This window comes from Phalacrocorax aristotelis, chromosome 1, assembly GCF_949628215.1.
Source record: "Phalacrocorax aristotelis chromosome 1, bGulAri2.1, whole genome shotgun sequence".
NCBI classification, from domain to species: Eukaryota; Metazoa; Chordata; class Aves; order Suliformes; family Phalacrocoracidae; genus Phalacrocorax; species Phalacrocorax aristotelis.
The window spans coordinates 85,525,351-85,541,808 of NC_134276.1; the positions used below are offsets into that span (position 1 = coordinate 85,525,351).

The 16,458-nt window shown below is 44.5% G+C and overlaps 1 protein-coding gene across 1 annotated transcript in view; it reads left to right on the forward strand.

Annotated features, from left to right (window-relative positions):
- NHS (NHS actin remodeling regulator) overlaps positions 1-16,458 on the forward strand; it is a 263,108-nt gene that overhangs the window by 119,607 nt on the left and 127,043 nt on the right. The gene's annotated exons all lie outside the window — the stretch shown is intronic.

Sequence of the window (16,458 nt, forward strand, 5' to 3'; positions counted from 1 at the left end):
TGACCACATGCTTTTATAGATAATTGTGGCTTCTCTGCCGTTGTACAGTAGGGGTTTCCAGGAATGTCACTGCACTTAGTTGAGCCCTGTGAGTATTCTCATGTGATGGTTTTCACAGTTGCTACTGGATGTTGGTTTTTTTTCTCAAAGAATAAGCTGCACTGGCAGCCACAGCTCAGCCACAGACCTCACAACCTTAAGTTTAGTTACTCTTTCATTGTAAATATGTTAAAGCTTTTATTCCAAGTGGATGCCTATAACAAAAATAGGATTAATTTCCTTCCATCCTATTCATAGATGTTGCTATTAAGTTTTTCCTGGCTGAAAACTTCACCTGTGAACAAATCCATGTGCTGCATCGGTCTGCAGCCAGGTTGGTTATCACCCGCTAGAGGGGTTTATGTGTGCAGGAGCTTTTGTCCAGTTTAGGTGTTGCTTTTGGCCATTTTTCACCTTTCCTACCCTGCCAGTTGCCCGAAAATGGGGTGTGAGAACTCGATTACCAAAGGTGCCATGCTGTGAACCCATCTTGCTGCAAGGGGCCCTGCCTGCAGCGACTTGGTGCCATTGCCTTTGCCCGTGATGGGAGCCAAAGCGGGGCACTCCCTGGCACTGGAAAAGTGAACATAGGAGGTGGAGAGGAGTTATTGACAGTTGCACTCTTCTCTTGTAGTGAAACAGGTGAATTCACACATTGGTGCAATCTCTCTTGGTCACCCAAAATACTTTCAGAAATGCACAGAAGAGGAGATTTCCCTAAAAATGCCAACAAAATGCTGGAGGAATTCACATGTGAGTTTTGCAAGTCCACTGCTTGTCTCTTGGGTCACCCAGCTTATCCAGAAATGGAGGGCCTGGATCTCTAAGGGTGGCATATTCCATCCTTACATGGAGGAGAAAACACTGACGCTCACTGTAATGGCGCTATAATGTAGGTCATACGTGTTGCAGCACAGCAGCTAGGCAAGTGTGAATGCTGCTGAATGGGTCTGTGGATGGTCCTGAGACAAATAACAAGCAGTTTGCTTTCTTTCTATCTTCCTATCTTCCCCTTTTTTCATCCTCCAAGTCCAATGAGGTACAAAGCAAATGCCACTGCTGTCAAAAAATGTGCTGGTGCTGGCTCTGTTTTCTGTCAGTTCCTACTCACTTCAGAGCCTACAGAGCTTAGACACATGCAGCATACACAAAGTGCAGGGTTTTTCATGTGTCAGACTCTGACCCTCTGAAATTACACACTTTGATTTCTGTCCTTACCTATGTATGTACTTGATGTATGCACAGCTGTTGGTGAGTTGGAGGGAGGAGATGCACTGGCTCATTTTAGCTTGGCTGTGAGAATGAATTTTAAGACATTGCATACTTTGAGCATATCTGTGCGTATTCATATGTGAGTGTGTGTTTGCATGGGTCCAAGCATTTATTCTGTCATTGTTGGAGGGGTTTGTGCATGGCTGGTCTAGTGTCAGAGCAGAACCAGAACAGTGACTGTACAGAGCTCTGAAAGCCTGGGGAGATGAGGCCACAAGGGATGATTTCATTTACTGGTAGAAATCGAGGAGATTGCCGTATTATTCAGTCAGGGGACACTGTAGCCAGGGAATTGCATGACAGAGGGGTCTTTACTATGGTCTTCACTAGGTCTTTCGGCTATTTAATAGCATGTTGAATGTGGGACTTTCCAGGCAGATCACCTGGGAAAAAGCCATTGGGGTGACTTGGAGAAAACCAGATTGATGAAAACCAAATCCCTCACTGGTACTCCGTGGGAACTAGTAAAAATATTTCTAGTGAGTGAAATCAAGTCAGTAACTCTGTCCTCAAGATGCTTTTCCTTGCTGTTCAAAAAAAGCTAGAGGAACAGCAGAGAGATGTTGCTTTTCTCCTCAGTGCTCACATGGTGTTGTGAGGACCCGGGAAGACGCACCATGGGTTGATCTGTCACGAAGGCTTATCTTCACAGTGCACAGCTACTTTTGCCAGGGTGCAGCAGAAGTACAAGCCAACCCTGATAAGGGGGAAAAAACCCGTAAGTTAAGCATCAAATGTCCTTTTTCATTCCAGCTCCTTTCCAGGTTGCCAGGCACCGAATTGTCTGTTTATTTGCCCCTGGAGCACTTCGTTCCAGCGTATGTGATTACATACTACTTTTTTGGCCCTGTTTGGAGACAATGAGTGGGTGTGTTTGTTCTGGTAGCTTTAGGGTAAGAAATAGCAAAAGAGATACCGTCTCCTCTGTAGTTGGGAGGAAGGTAAACGCTGATTCTGTTATTACAACAGACTCAATCCTGGGGTTTGCTGACTCCATGCATGGGCATGCACAAGTAAAAGGAACAGCAGGGAAAGGAATAAATGGAAACAGAAAAGCAGTACTGAGCACGTTTAAATGCTTAATGTTATTTTTCAAGGCAGTCTCTTTCATTTCACAGAGGACGATGCCAGTTGCATATTCAAGGATAATTCACCCATGTAACATAGGCCGTCTTTGGGGAAGTGGAGATTAAGCAGCATCCCTAACTGCATTTTTTGTTTCTTTGTTTTCTTCCATTCCTCATTTTCTCCTTGTTTATGGAGAGATTTTAGACACGATACTCAGTGACACTGAAAGCAATTTCTGAGTGCTGGAAGAACCAGTAAACCGCAGGAACCTTCCTGCAATTTAGAAAAGGCTGGGGAAGCAGGGAGGAGAGGAGCAGCTGTTCTTGTAACTGAAATAGGCTGCAGGACACAGCTAACAATTTCTGTGGAAGAAGCAGGACCATGCACAGAGAAGCTTCCATAATCATCAAGAAACTAAAGGGAAAAAATCTTGAGTCCGTAGGTGACATTAAGGAGGATGGCATCATTGCCTGTTGGCTCACTCGTATTTGGGTTAAGTAAGGCTGGAATGAGAGGGAAAGATGTGGCTCAAGGACATGCTTCGATTCTTTACCACCATAACCAGTTTGCAGGGTATGAGAGGGAAAAAAAGTCTTTGACAGTGAGCTGACTAACAGATACAGGATCATGAAAATGGTTGACTGTCGTTTCGTGTCTTTGGTTGTAGGGAGTTCATATGCATCTGCACTTGTTTGTATGTACTTGGTATTCATCAAAATAAACCTATCAGCCCTGGTTCATCAAGGTGAATGTGATCAACCATGAACACAAAATTCATTACAATGGAATCAATCAAACTACTAATGTACTAAAAGTTAGGCATCTTTTTAAATACCTTGTTTAATCAGGGCTATTGCTTTCATCTTTTAGCACAGAAAATGTGTTGGGGGTAAAAAAAATAAAGGATTTTCCTCAGTTTTTGGAGAACAGACCAGGAAAAGCTTCTTTCCCACCACATAGATAAAATCTTACATCTTTAAAGAAAATCCATGTCCATATGCAAAATACAAAGTACAGAAGAATAATTTGAGGGCAGTAACATGCCTGCTGGTGTGGTCACATCTGTTAGAGAAATTCTGTGGTAGGGAGGTGGTTATGCAGGTGCAATGTCAATCATGGAAAAAGATTTTACAACTTTTGGGTTGGTGCTACATATACCAGATTTCATGTTGTGTCATAGATCAGTGAAAAAAAGTTAGGGAGCAAAGCATTCCTGCAGTTTCAACAGTAGTGAGATGTCTTGTGTTTCATATGGAGGAGGGAAAGAGATGCAGGGGTTTGGTTTGGTTTAGCTTTAAAAAGGTGTAACTTGGCAACCCTGACTTAAGGACGCTTGCATGGCTTTCCTTGTCCTGTGGTGCACAGGAGATGAGACACGATAACCTAAGGATCTCTGCTGGGATGGTGAAACAACCTGAGCTGAGTTTGCACTACGGGAGTTTCAGACTGTGAGCTAAGTATGTACACCTATAGCCCCATCTGTCTGTGGATAGCATCTCACTTTTCTGTGTTACCTGATTTCGTGATTCATCTAGAGACCTTTCACACTTTAGAGTCGTTATGCTCTCTCTGTGCTCCATGAAACCTTTCAGGAGCTTCCATCCCTTCCATTACTTTTGGTGTTCATACCCAGACTGTGGTGTTTGTCTGTCTGTGGTTCACATCCAAACTATGGTGTTCCTATAGAGCTTTTCTACAAATCCAGGCCCTTTTCTACTCATGATTTTGTTTCAAGGTATGGTGACCTACCAGTGGAGTGACCAAGACAGTGACTGTACTTTGTGTTTCAGTGTTCAGCTCTTTGTGAAAGAAATACTGGCTTCTCGATTGTATAATGTCAGAGTTAAAGAAGAAGGAGTGGTTGTTTGTCTTTTTCTTTAACCAAAGATCACCTTTTTTCACTCACATTGCCTCAGTATTGCCCCTATTCCCCTCCTAACTAAGATAAGCAACAAGGAGCTTAGCAGTCAGGGAGGGAATGGAATCAGTTTGGTGGCTCCTGTAAAACCACAGGTTTTTACAGTGGGGTAATTTACACTGCCAGTGATTTACTGGGCAGAGTCTTTGGGATACAGTAGTCTCCATTTATGAAGCGGCTGCTCCTGTTCATGTTAACACGTCAGACACATCATGACAAATGATAAAATGGTGCAGAGCCCCTTCTGTACAGTCCTGAAGTGCAGGCTGCCTGTTTCTCAGCCAGTGCTGCAGAGGTGTCTGCAGCAGCTACGCTGCCATGACATGGCACAGCTGCTCCTCCAAGATTCCTCTTTTAACTATTAATTCTTCTGTCCTTCACCTCGGACAAAACCCTCTTGTGGAAGCCTTTGAAGCACCACATTTTCTTCCTTTGTGGTCTCCTGTTCTTTTTCTCCTTTACTCTCCCAAACAAATAAACCCTAAATCCCTGAATGTATTGATTTGGTGACGTGTCTGGACAATTATGTCACTAGTGATGTCACTGATATAATACAGATATATAATGCATAAAGCATGCTTTTCTGGCCAATACAGTGACTTGCCCTGAGGAATATGCTGTGTAGATTGACACAACTGAAGGACGGAATACTTAAAGAAGCATTGAACCTAAGCAACCCAGTGATGGAGTGATGAAGTTAATGTGCATCTTGTTTAGCTTGCACTGGGCTTATTGAATTTTCCATCTGTTTTGTTCACCCATCCTGGAGAGAGATATGAAATTGGATAGTTTTCACATGGTCATGACTGAACTGAGCAGAGGAAGGAAACAGTGAGATACACCAGGCTGGAGAGTTCATCTCAAGTAAGAGGGGTGTGGAAGAGCATCCAGAGTGGAGAGCAAGAGTGAGAAAGAGGCAGAAGTGAAGGGAGGGAAAGGGGGAGTTATGTTACAGCAGTGGATGGATGGTTGGCATCCTCAATTTATTGTCTCATTTCTTCCCCAGGCTTTTTATCCGTCTTTGGGTGCCATTTGGGCTCAGAGGCTAAGTGAGTTTGGCCACCTTCCTGCACTGTTCTCCTCCCATACTTGCTTCCCTGTGTGAATAGAAGAGCATCTCTGCCCTGTTTGAAGTTTCCTTTCCTGTATCAGCTATCAGACTGGGCTTAAGTCAGGCATCACAAGAGTCCATGTGCTCTGCTGTAACCCACAGGTTCCCCTCCTGGACAGTTGCTGCTGGCCCAGTGAATCCCCGTTGTGTATTAGTGTGGCTGTCTCTTCCAGTCTTTGTGTAGAAGCTTTCCCTTGTCCAAACTGCATTATAGTATGTTATTTTCAGACTGTTTTCCCAACTTGGATTGTAATTCTGTCCTCTGGAGCACAGGCAGCCTCTTCCAGCATTGTGTAACCAGGAATTCCCTTGCTCCTCCTTCCCTCCCCCTTTTAAAGCTAGAATTCATGCTTACCCTTTTCCAGCTTCTGGGCCTTCACCCATCTACAGGTTCTCAGAGATGACCACTAACGAGCCTGTTAATCATGACTTCTGTTAGTTAGAGGATGAATTTTCTCAGACCCATGTGATTTAAGAGCATCTCTCCATTTAAGTACTTTCTAACTGGGTCTTTCCATGGCCCATGCTGAGGTCATTCTCCTTTGTCAGTACTGGCTGTTATAGAAACACTATTGCTGCTGACCTTTTTTTGGTAAACGCTGATGTGAGGAAGACTTCAAACACTTTTAACAGAGTTGTTCCTTTTCAGACGTGTGCTTGACTCCAAAAGGGGAGGCTGCCCCAGAACCCACAGCTGGTAGAGGGCAAGGTCTCGGGCAAGCCTTCAAGCAGGCTTTTCTCTGCAAAGAAGCCTTTTGATTATATCCTGGGCACACCTAGTGCCTGGGTGCCCTGGCCCAGCTGACAGGACAGGCGCTGTGGCGTGTGTCCCCTTCCCCTTTCCATACGGCTAGCTTTCTCGGGGCAGGAGGAGAGAGCAGACGGAGGACCGCTCGCTTCCCACTTGCTTCCCGCTCGCTGTGGTATGGACTGCCCTGCAGACTGTTTGTTCAGCTGGTGCCAGATTATCATCATCAGACCTCACACTATAAAAGCCCCAGGTTTCTACACTTTGAATCAAAAGAGTGATGACACAACAGATTAACTTTTTCCTACTTTACTCCCCTGCACGCACCTATGCTCTTTTCCACAACCTCCATCTAATAACAATAATAATAACAACAGAAAACAAAACAAATCCACAACCCATGCAGGAAACTGCTCACAAGTCGCAGACTCAGTGTTATTTTTTATGTTGTGCCCGCCAAAAACAACAGGAGTCTGCCTCAGGGATGTGAAACCATCTCGGATTTATTAGAAATGAGTATTTTTCATGGCTCCTCCCTCTTCTTCCCCTACCATTTTGACAACCAGCCAGTCCATAAAAGCCTTCCTGCAAACTCTGCTCTGAGGGAAGAACATGCAACAGCTTCATTTTGCACAGAAAAGCAAAGGGTTGCCTTGAAAACCAGTGCTATTTGTTGATTGGTTTCTGGAGAAGGGCATTCATTAGAGCACACCTTAAAAATAGACCAGGTCCTTTTTGCAGTGGTTGTTTCTTGGCTCTGTCTGTGTGTCTATACATATATATACATATACATATATATATATATATATGCCTGTCACCACCTCCTCAATTCCTGGCAATCTGAGTGGCAGCCCCAAAGTAAGTGGCAGGTAGAGAAACACAAAGTCCTGGTCCTGCGTGCTCCTTGCTGAGCAGGGGGCATGGGTGTTTGAAGGACTGCATCTGCTCTGTGTGACATCAAACGTGGCCATGGCTTGGTACAAACCAGGGAAGACACTGAGCACTGGAGCTGCGGAGCAGAGCTGTGCCTTCGGCCTGCCTGCTTGGGTTTGGGGCTGAGGACATGGCTGGCATGTGGGTCACTGTCTGCGCCCATCATGGACACACCGCGGTGCTGTGAGGCAGGCTCCCCAGGACTGCTTCTGCATGGTTTCTTGAGTCCCCACTCGTGGGCACACCAGGTGCACCAACTGCACATCCTCTCGTCCGACATCTGTAACTCCAGGCAGACAGGTTCAAGACATGGTGCGAGATTTTTCTGCATTATTTTCAGCACTGTGCCTACTCTCACTGTGGTGTTTTGAACATGGCAGGTGGATTTTCTTTGCTGATGGAGAACTGGAGAGCAGAACCTCATAGGAAGTGAGTGGTGGGTATTAACAGGCAAATTTATTTATTACTTCAGCCTTGATGGACATAGATGTTTCATGACACTCATCATAGGAGTCAGAATTCTTGCCAGCAAATTGGCTGCATCAATTTTGCCAACACCTGTCATTCAAGGACCGGAAAGTTACCATGGCTATTATATACTTTTTACAAAACAATTTGCTTTCAGATTGCTTAGCTTTATTTGGTGTAAACTTTTCCCTGCAACCAAGAAAGCTAAAACCATTTTGTTTCCCTTCAAATATACCGCTGGCTCTCACTTAATCACCTGAGTCCAGGAACTGGTGCTTTAAGAAGATCATCAGAGTGTGAGTAGGCATGTGTTCACACTTGCAGCGTGTAGTAGCCAAGGCCTGGTGTGTCTGGTGCACAGGTGTTCATTTGTCCATCATAAATATAGCCAAATGAGCTGCTTGATACAAAATGATGTGTGACAGCTAATCAAACGAAATCTCCAGGTTACATGTGGGCAGAGGCCTGGTCCTAGCCTTATGCATGTTGCCACATTTGAGTGCAACACTGCTGAGTGTTCTTATTTTGAATGAGCCTTAAGCCCTGTTTCTTCTAATGTGGTGGCTATCAAAGATTTCTTCTAACTTTTTAGACACCCGGAGTTGCAGAGAATTGTTGGAAAATACATCCCCCAGTGTCTAAAAAAAATAGAGCTAAGTGAAAGGGCCACAAAATGATCTGAGGGCTGGAGCACCTCTCTTACAAAAGACAGGCTGAAATAGTTGGTGTTGTTCAGTCTGGAGAAGAGAAGGCTGTGGGGAGACCTTATTGCAGCCTTTCTGTACTTAAAGGGGGACTACAGGAAGGATGGGGGCAACCTCTTTAGCAAGGCCTCTTATGACAGGACAAGGGGTAATGGTTTTAAACAAAAGGAGGGTAGTTTTAGAGTAGATATAAGGAAGGTTTTTTTTTTTACTGTGAGGGTGGTGAAACACTGGAACACATTGCTCAGAGGGGTGGTAGCAGCCCGATTCTGGGAAATGTTCAAGGTCAGGTTGGATGGGGCTCTGAGCAACCTGATCTAGTTGAAGATGTCCCTGCTCACTGCAGGGGGGGTTGGACTAGATGACCCCAAAAGGTGCCTTCCAACCCAAACTATTCTATGGTTCTATGATTCTAAAGTAAATACCCTGATCCATTATTAATTGTTCAGGCCAATCTTCTGAATGCTTAGCATCTGATTTTTGGAATACAAATGTCATTTTAAAAGTTATTAACAGAGCTCTCCATCCATGGCATTGGGATGATTAGTGAAACTCACTTGACTTTAGAAATTGATGAGTTTCAGTGACTGAATTAATACTAAAAAAAAAAGAAACAATAGACCCAACATGATTTATTAACATGGTAGTCATCCTTTATCTAGGAAGAAGGGCAGCCGGCAAACTGCAAAAATGTGGGGTTTGCCCTTTGTCATTTATCTTTAAAATCACATTATTTTGAATAGTTTCATTCTTCCCTATTCTCCTTTTCATGTCAGTATAAATGTGGTTGCCACTCTCTAGAAACTCACTGTGAAGTTTTGAAAATAGCCTGTGGACTTAGAATGCAGAGGCCTTTGTGTGGTGCCCTGTCAGGCCCCAACATGGGGGAACGGAGGTGGGCCTGAAACAGGACCTGAAAGCCTGGTCACCAGTGCAGTGCTCCCAGAGCAGCCAACTTTTCTAAGCTGTCATCCTGCATTGGTGGACAATGGAAAAATGTCCATCCCCTTCTGTGACAGACAGCATGAGCTTCACCTCAAAGTTTAGGAGGATACAAAGGTTAGGTGTTTATACAATTGGTTACAAATACGTAAAATGCAGTGTTTTAAAGAAATATGTGTGTGCACATGTCAGTTTGAACATGGAAATGACCTGTCTCATTTTGCCACTTCTACAAAGGACAGACATTTTTGGGAGGCAGAATCAGGACAGGCTGATATTTTTGCAGTCTGTGCTTGCTGGAAAAGAAACATTTTTGTAAGCACGGGATTGGGGTGGGTTTTGTTCCACAAACCCTTCTTGAAGTAAGATAGCTATGACAGTGATTTGTGCCAACTCAGAAGTAATTGGTGCAGGTACATGAAAACTCAACCTCTGTAAGGACAGGGGAAGGTTGCTGAACGGGAGGCTGGAGTTTATTAGCCTGTTCAGGCAAATATCTGAGTGTGAACTCAAAATACAGTATATAGATTTTTGTTACAATGATGATGCAAGCCGTAGTAACCTATAGATGTGTGTGTGAGAGAAGAAGAGGTGGGTTTGTGTGCAGCATGTGTTGCAGTCCAGATTTGGACTTTTGAATGTGAATCTGAACCTTTTGGGTTGGGCTCACCCCACTTCATTCATTCTGCCCTTGATCACTCCTTGTTATCACTAAAACATGCCTGTCTGAAACACGGTCTCTTCTAATCCTGTCTCAGAGATCTGGCTTCCTGGGCAAAGAGGGCCTGCCTTTTGGTAATGTTAATGTATCGTCCCCTTTTAGCAATGGAGACAATTCTTCAGCTGTGCAAGCAGACTGTTGTAGCTGCCTGGCCAGCTCTCTGAGGGAGCTCTGGGGCCATGTGGACAAGCAGAGCTCACCCTCCCTACAAGCTCTGTGTTCAGTTACCCATGCACAAGATGAAGAAAAGGGCCAGTAACGGGTACCAGATGGAGGTTTATGTGTTTAAACAAAGACACATTCTGAACAATCAGAAACAACTGAGTGGCAGTTTGTACATTAAACCCAATTTAACAACAGCACTTGCTCGCTGACCTAGAAGAAACAGGGCAGAGGGCCCTTTGTGTTGCCCTGACCAAACGATTCCCCATTGTCCCTGCTTCTGCCAGGGGGGCATGTGTACATAAGGAGAGGGTATATGTAGGAGCATCGCTTTCACAGCTTGTGGAGAGCCTTCCTTTCAATGGGACATGGCCGAGGTCAACTAGTTTTAGAGTCAAGTCACCTTGTTGGCTGCCCTTGTCATGTTCTTGTATGCCTTTCACCCTAGACTGCTACAGGGAGTGTTGTTATATTTGTTCCCGCTGGTGGGTCTCTGCTGTGGAGTGTAGGTGTGTGTTTTAAACCAAATCCTTGGCAGTACATAAGTGGTTGCTATGGCTCCTGCCACAGAAGATAGCATGAGTTTGGTTACAGCTAAGCATCGTTCATCTGTATTTCTGTAAACTAAGTTGATTGAACGAATGGAGGATCTGTCCTGTGCTACCAGGCAGATGTCTGTTGAATACAAAAATGAAACTGTCATCATCTCCTCAAGTTATAACTATCTCCTCTTGTGTATACTGAGTATCTTGTTTGACTGCATGTACTGATATGCTTTACAGTTGGACACATTATATAAATATAAAAAATCATCAAGAGAATGGTAAATTCCTCAACTTAATCTCTCAAAAGCCAAACAATAGCATTTAAACTTAACTCCCTCTGTTTGGATTATGGTTAAATAAATTTCCTCACATGTTATTCTCAAATAATATAACCTGTCAGCACATGTATCAGTCAGCAAAGATAGTGTATTATTTAAAATGCCAGTTCTGTCACTAGGAATTGAACATGCTCATCACTTTGCAGGAGTACGTCTTCTCCTTTCACATGTGGAAGCTGGTTTTTGTTTCCCCAAATGCCAAAAAAGCACCTAAGTATTTCTAAAGGGGAAAAGAGGGAGAGAAGAGTGGCCCTTGCTGGCATGATGCAGCTTCCTTAGCTGGAATGGGAGTCACCAGAAAAGTGCAGGAAGCTCCCAGCTCCTCCATCTTGTCCGTCAGTAGAGCGATTTCCTTCAGACCAAGTAAGGGTACTTTGCCCCTCCAATCATTTGTGGTTTGTTTTTGTAGGTTTTATTACACAGGATTTTGTACATATGGCTACACAGTGAAAACGTTTTCTCCACCGTAACTGTACAGCAACCCAGGGTGGTCTGCCTCTTCTGCTCAACCTGACCCTCTTCAATATTTTGTTGCATTTGTGTCCAAGGAGAGATGAAACACGTAGGTTTCCTTGATGATGCACACAATACATGTTAGCCTTTGTCTTGATTGTGTTCAGCAAAGAGGTTTCTCCATTTCTTCAGGGATTGCAAAGCAATGGAGGGAAAGGATGGTCGTCCCTGAGATGCGTATGAGTGCACGCCAGAGCTGTGGTCCCTGGGCAGCCAGCATCTGTATTCACATAGCCTCGTGCACAGGCAAGAGGAATAAGGGGAAAACATTCCTATGAAATAAGTTCTTTCCAAGGGAAGGAAAAGGAAAATCCCACTCAGTCTGTATCTGTTAACTGTATAGGGCAAGCTATAAATAGAGCATGGTTACAACTGACAATGTACTGTTCTGAACGAGGGATGGGCAAACCAGGGAAAATACCATTGCAGTATTAGCAGGATAATCTTCCTGGAACTGTGTTACTGAGCAAACATTCTGGAGTACATAAAACATTGGTGGAGCATCTCACCTAGATGTCCCCCAGCCAAGACCAGCCTGATGATGAAAACCATGTGGGTAGCTCTTTCCTCTGCCCCATCTCAATGCTTTTTTTTTTGTCAACACAATGTCCAACACAAGACCAAATGCACAAGTTCTGCAATGTTTCAAGAGAGACGGAAGTTGTGATATTTCTGGACCAGCAAGAAGTAGGAAGTCTTACTTTCCTATTTCCTCAGCTGTGGAAACCTTTACTTTCTCTTGTGGCCTCTTGCCATTTTTTTTCCCCCTGACAATTATTCTCCCACTTCAGTAGTTCTTCCTGTAGCTACCTACTAATGAATTAAAAATCCCTTTTCGTGTATGGACTGAGCGCCTTGTGAGGCGCTAGCACTTCCAGTTCGGATATTGTTGCAAATCCTGTGGTATTTGACAAATACCTGTGGAGAGGTTTAGGGCCTTGATTGTGTTGAGGGCAAGGAATACAGTGGCAGTTATTAGGGAGTAGAGGTAGAAGGTTAATAGGGTAAGTTTTGGGCTGTAAATGGTGATAATGGCTATTCAGCCTAGGTGGAAGATGGATGAGAAGGCTAGGATTTTTCGAGTTTGAGTTTGGTTTAACCCAATTCAACCCCCCAGAGCAGCTGAAGCGATGGCTATAAGGGTCAATAGTGTTGGGTTAAGCGAGTGTGATGTTAGGAGGAGAATTGTGATTGGGGGGAATTTTATTATTGTAGATAGCAGTAAGGCAGTGGTTAGGGATGAGCCCTGGAATACTTCCAGGAATCAAAAGTGAAATGGCACTAGCCCTAGTTTTATTGCAATTGCTGCTGTTAGTAGGAGTGATGCTGTGGGGTGATTTAGTTGGGTGATGTCTCATTGACCCGTAGATCAGGCATTGGTGATGCTTGAGAAGAGAACTAATGCCGAGGCGGCTGCTTGTACTAGGAAATATTTGATTGAGGCGTCGATGGCTCATGGATGGTGAGATTTTGAGATTAGGGGGACAATGGCTAGGGTGTTAATCTCAAGGCCAGCTCAGGCCATTATCCAGTGGTTGCTTGAAATTGTGATGGTTGTACCAATGAGTAGGCTTATGGTGGAGATTAGTTTTGCATGGAGGTTAATTAATAGAGGAAGGAGTTAAACCATCATTTTCAGGGTATGGGCCCGATAGCTTTGTTAGCTGACTCTACTAGGAAATAATACAAAGGAAGTATAGAGAGTTTTGATCTCTTTTGTGTAGGTTCAATTCCTACTTTTCTAATTTTTGAGGAAATGAGAGGATTGGTATACCTCTATGTTCACTTTATCATAGTGACCCTTTATGTTCAGGCACATTTCCTTAGATAAGGAGGTAGGCCTGCATAGCAAATTGACATGCTAATGTGTCAAAGACATAACGGTAGTGTTAGTGGGAGGAAGTTTTTTCAAAGGAGGTGTATGAGTTGGTCGTAGAGGAATCAAGGGTAATGTAGGCTCCAGCTTGCGCATTTATGTGATAAGGTGAGACTTTCAACGTGGAAATGTGCTCCATGTATGTTGCAGCTCTTCAGCATGCAGAAGAAACGTAAAATCTATGGCACTTCCTAATCCCAGGTTTTCCAGCAGCATAATGAAGACATTAGCAGTGCTGCCATCCCTGTCTGCTCATCCATTTGCCCTCTCCCTGTTGTAGACTGTCTCTTTAATGAGTGCAGACTTTTAGTGGATTTTTGGGTGTGAGCCCACTCTTCATCCGACTCGCAGCCATAGAGGAAGCTGGCTGCAAGCAAACCGTCCCTCCCCGTTGCTAGTCTGTCTGTGGGTCCAGAAATCCTACATGCGTTGCTCCAGTTGTCACCATCCAATGTCAGCTGACTTATCGTAGTCATGATGTTGCTGCAATGTCAGGAGACTGTTTTGTAGAGAACCTGGAACTGAGCTTGAGCTGAACCCCTCATTTGTATTGCTTTTACAGACAGTGACAGCACCTGTAAAAACCCCAGACCTCCCCCAACTTTTTCCTTTCCTCCTCTAAGGACAGGATAAAGAGCTGAGTTTGACTCTTCCCAGAAGTGGGTGGCAATCCGAATGGGATTTTGCACAGAGTGGATAACAGGTTTGAGGTGTTCCATTTTCTATCTCATCTGCTTCACTTCCAGGGTGCCAGAGCCACTCTGAGACTGAAACACAGTCAGCGAGCAAGCACTGTGAGCTCTGTCACAGGGTTATTTGCAGACCACAGTGAGCTTCTCCCTACCAAGTGAGGTCTGTTTAAAACCAAACAAAACAACTTTTCAGAATGCTTATAAATTAGGATCATGTGGAAGGGGGCAACGTAATAATACGGTAGAACAACTTGTCAGCTCTACAATTAACATCAATACATGCTATTTAGCTGTCTTTATAGAAATATAAACACACTTTAAACAGCCATCTTGTTAGAAAAATCATGACTCCTATACATACAGGGTAAAGATTTCAGGCTGTTGAATACCACTCACCATTATTTTTAGATTATGGAAACAAAAGTCTTAATTATGTTTCCAGTGACAACAGCATCATTAGCAGCCAGATGTTTTTCCCTTAAATTAAAACACACACAAAAAAGATTGTTTGGGGCTTATCTGAAACAGAGGTACACTTAATGAAGTTGGCATTGAAACGTCAGGCTCTCTACAGGTCAGAATGACATTGTGAAGCCTTTGAAGAGCTCTTCAAACCCATCATCCCAGCCACGTGGCCTCTGTAGCTGTTTCTCAGCATTGCTTGGAATAACAGCTATCTGAAAGACAGGAATCTTATGTTGTCTCCCAAGGTACATCCACAGCAGTACAATAACCCAGGGCCAAGGCACAGGGCTGATGACTTTCACGTCATCACCGTGGTGTTACACCGTTGGTATATGTTCATTGGTCCTATAGCAGCTGGGACTGGGCTACTACACACTGTCCTGGGCCTCAGGGCAAAATGCTCACTGTGAGCAGCTGTCTCTAGCATTTCTGGGTGTCAGGGATTCCTGGAAAATGTCCGCTGTGCACAGAGAGTGATGCTGACGTGATGGTGGGTTACCTGTGCCTCAACATGCAGGACATTTTCCACCTGCCTCTTCCAAATATGTCAATGCTGGTGGAAATCTGGGGGAGAGACGGGGGTATTTTTTCAGTTCCCAAAGCCTAGTAGTGGATCCTCAAAACTTGGGAAATGGATCCCTGTTGCGCAGTCAGTGACTGAGCTGCCAGAGAGCAGGAGCAACCTCCCTCCTTTCTGCCTTCTTTCCAATTCCCAAAGGCTGCTCCTCCATGCAGTGTATTTCTTGCCCCAAAGTGCTGTGCCACAGCCTCAGTGACCAGCTGCCCCTGCGTTTTTCTGCCCACCCCTGCGCAGCTGCAGGTGCGGAGGGCTGGCCTGGGGGACAGCATCACTGGAGGCTGGGTGGTGTGTGCTCTCCTCCCCCGACTTCTCGCTCCGGGCAGAATGGTCTCAGTCGCCGCCTTGGAGGAGCGGGTATCTTGATTAACAGAGCAGGCAAGAATCAAGTGACAGCCTCTCCGCCCCCTCTCCCCACATCTCGCCAGCTTTTCATCTCCCAGAAGATCAGGGACAACCGTGTCCTCGGGCTGTGCCGTTCCCATCCCTCAGGGCAAACATGCAGCACGGAGCTGGAGCCATTCAGTCCCTGGAGCCATTCAGTCCCCGCCAGGCAGGGGACCATTGCCCATGCCAGTGCCTGGTGGCAGGTTATTTGCACTGACTCCATTTCTCCTCAGTGTTTTGGCTCAGAAGCACTTGTTTGCTTGTCTCCATTGGCTCTTGCTTGGCCCAAACTGCAAAATAAGGCTGCAGAGAACAATTTTTGTGTCTGCTCCTTGTGGTGCAGCCTATTTTTGTGCTTGTACTTTACAGCACTTACAATTTGAAGATTTATCTTTTCACCATTTCTGCAGCAGAAATGGTAGCTCTCCTAGTCTTTTCACTTAAGCCTGCTTCTAGCCCTGGCTCATTTTTCTATTTACCAAATTTCTTTTATTTTGACACTATCTTTCTGATGCTGCACAATCCATGTGAAAATTACAAGTATAGTAAGAGCATCCCTTCCTGCTTCTTGCTGTGATGGCTTTTAACACTCAGCCTCCTTTCTCCTGCTGCCATATAAAAATATTTACAACCCATCTTTTGCCATCATCAGATTGTATGTTTTTAACTTCAGTTTCAAAATTAAGGGCAGGGAAAATTATGATCATTTCCGCATTAGTGACTCCATCCAGTTTCTTTGGAATGATGAGTGAATCAACTCCCATTCTGACTTACTATAGGGGTAAATATGTGTAATTTGAGCAATTTTTGGTTGCTCGATATAATTGTTTGCTGCTGTGCTGCAATGCAAAATGTGGGGATGTGTGAGGAAGTACTTGCAGTAGACGCATGCTTCTTGCCTTTGGTTCCTGCCAGTTTCTATTTTGCAGTGCCAAGTTTGATGACAGCCTGCCTTAGGATGCAAATGGGCTTAGTAAAA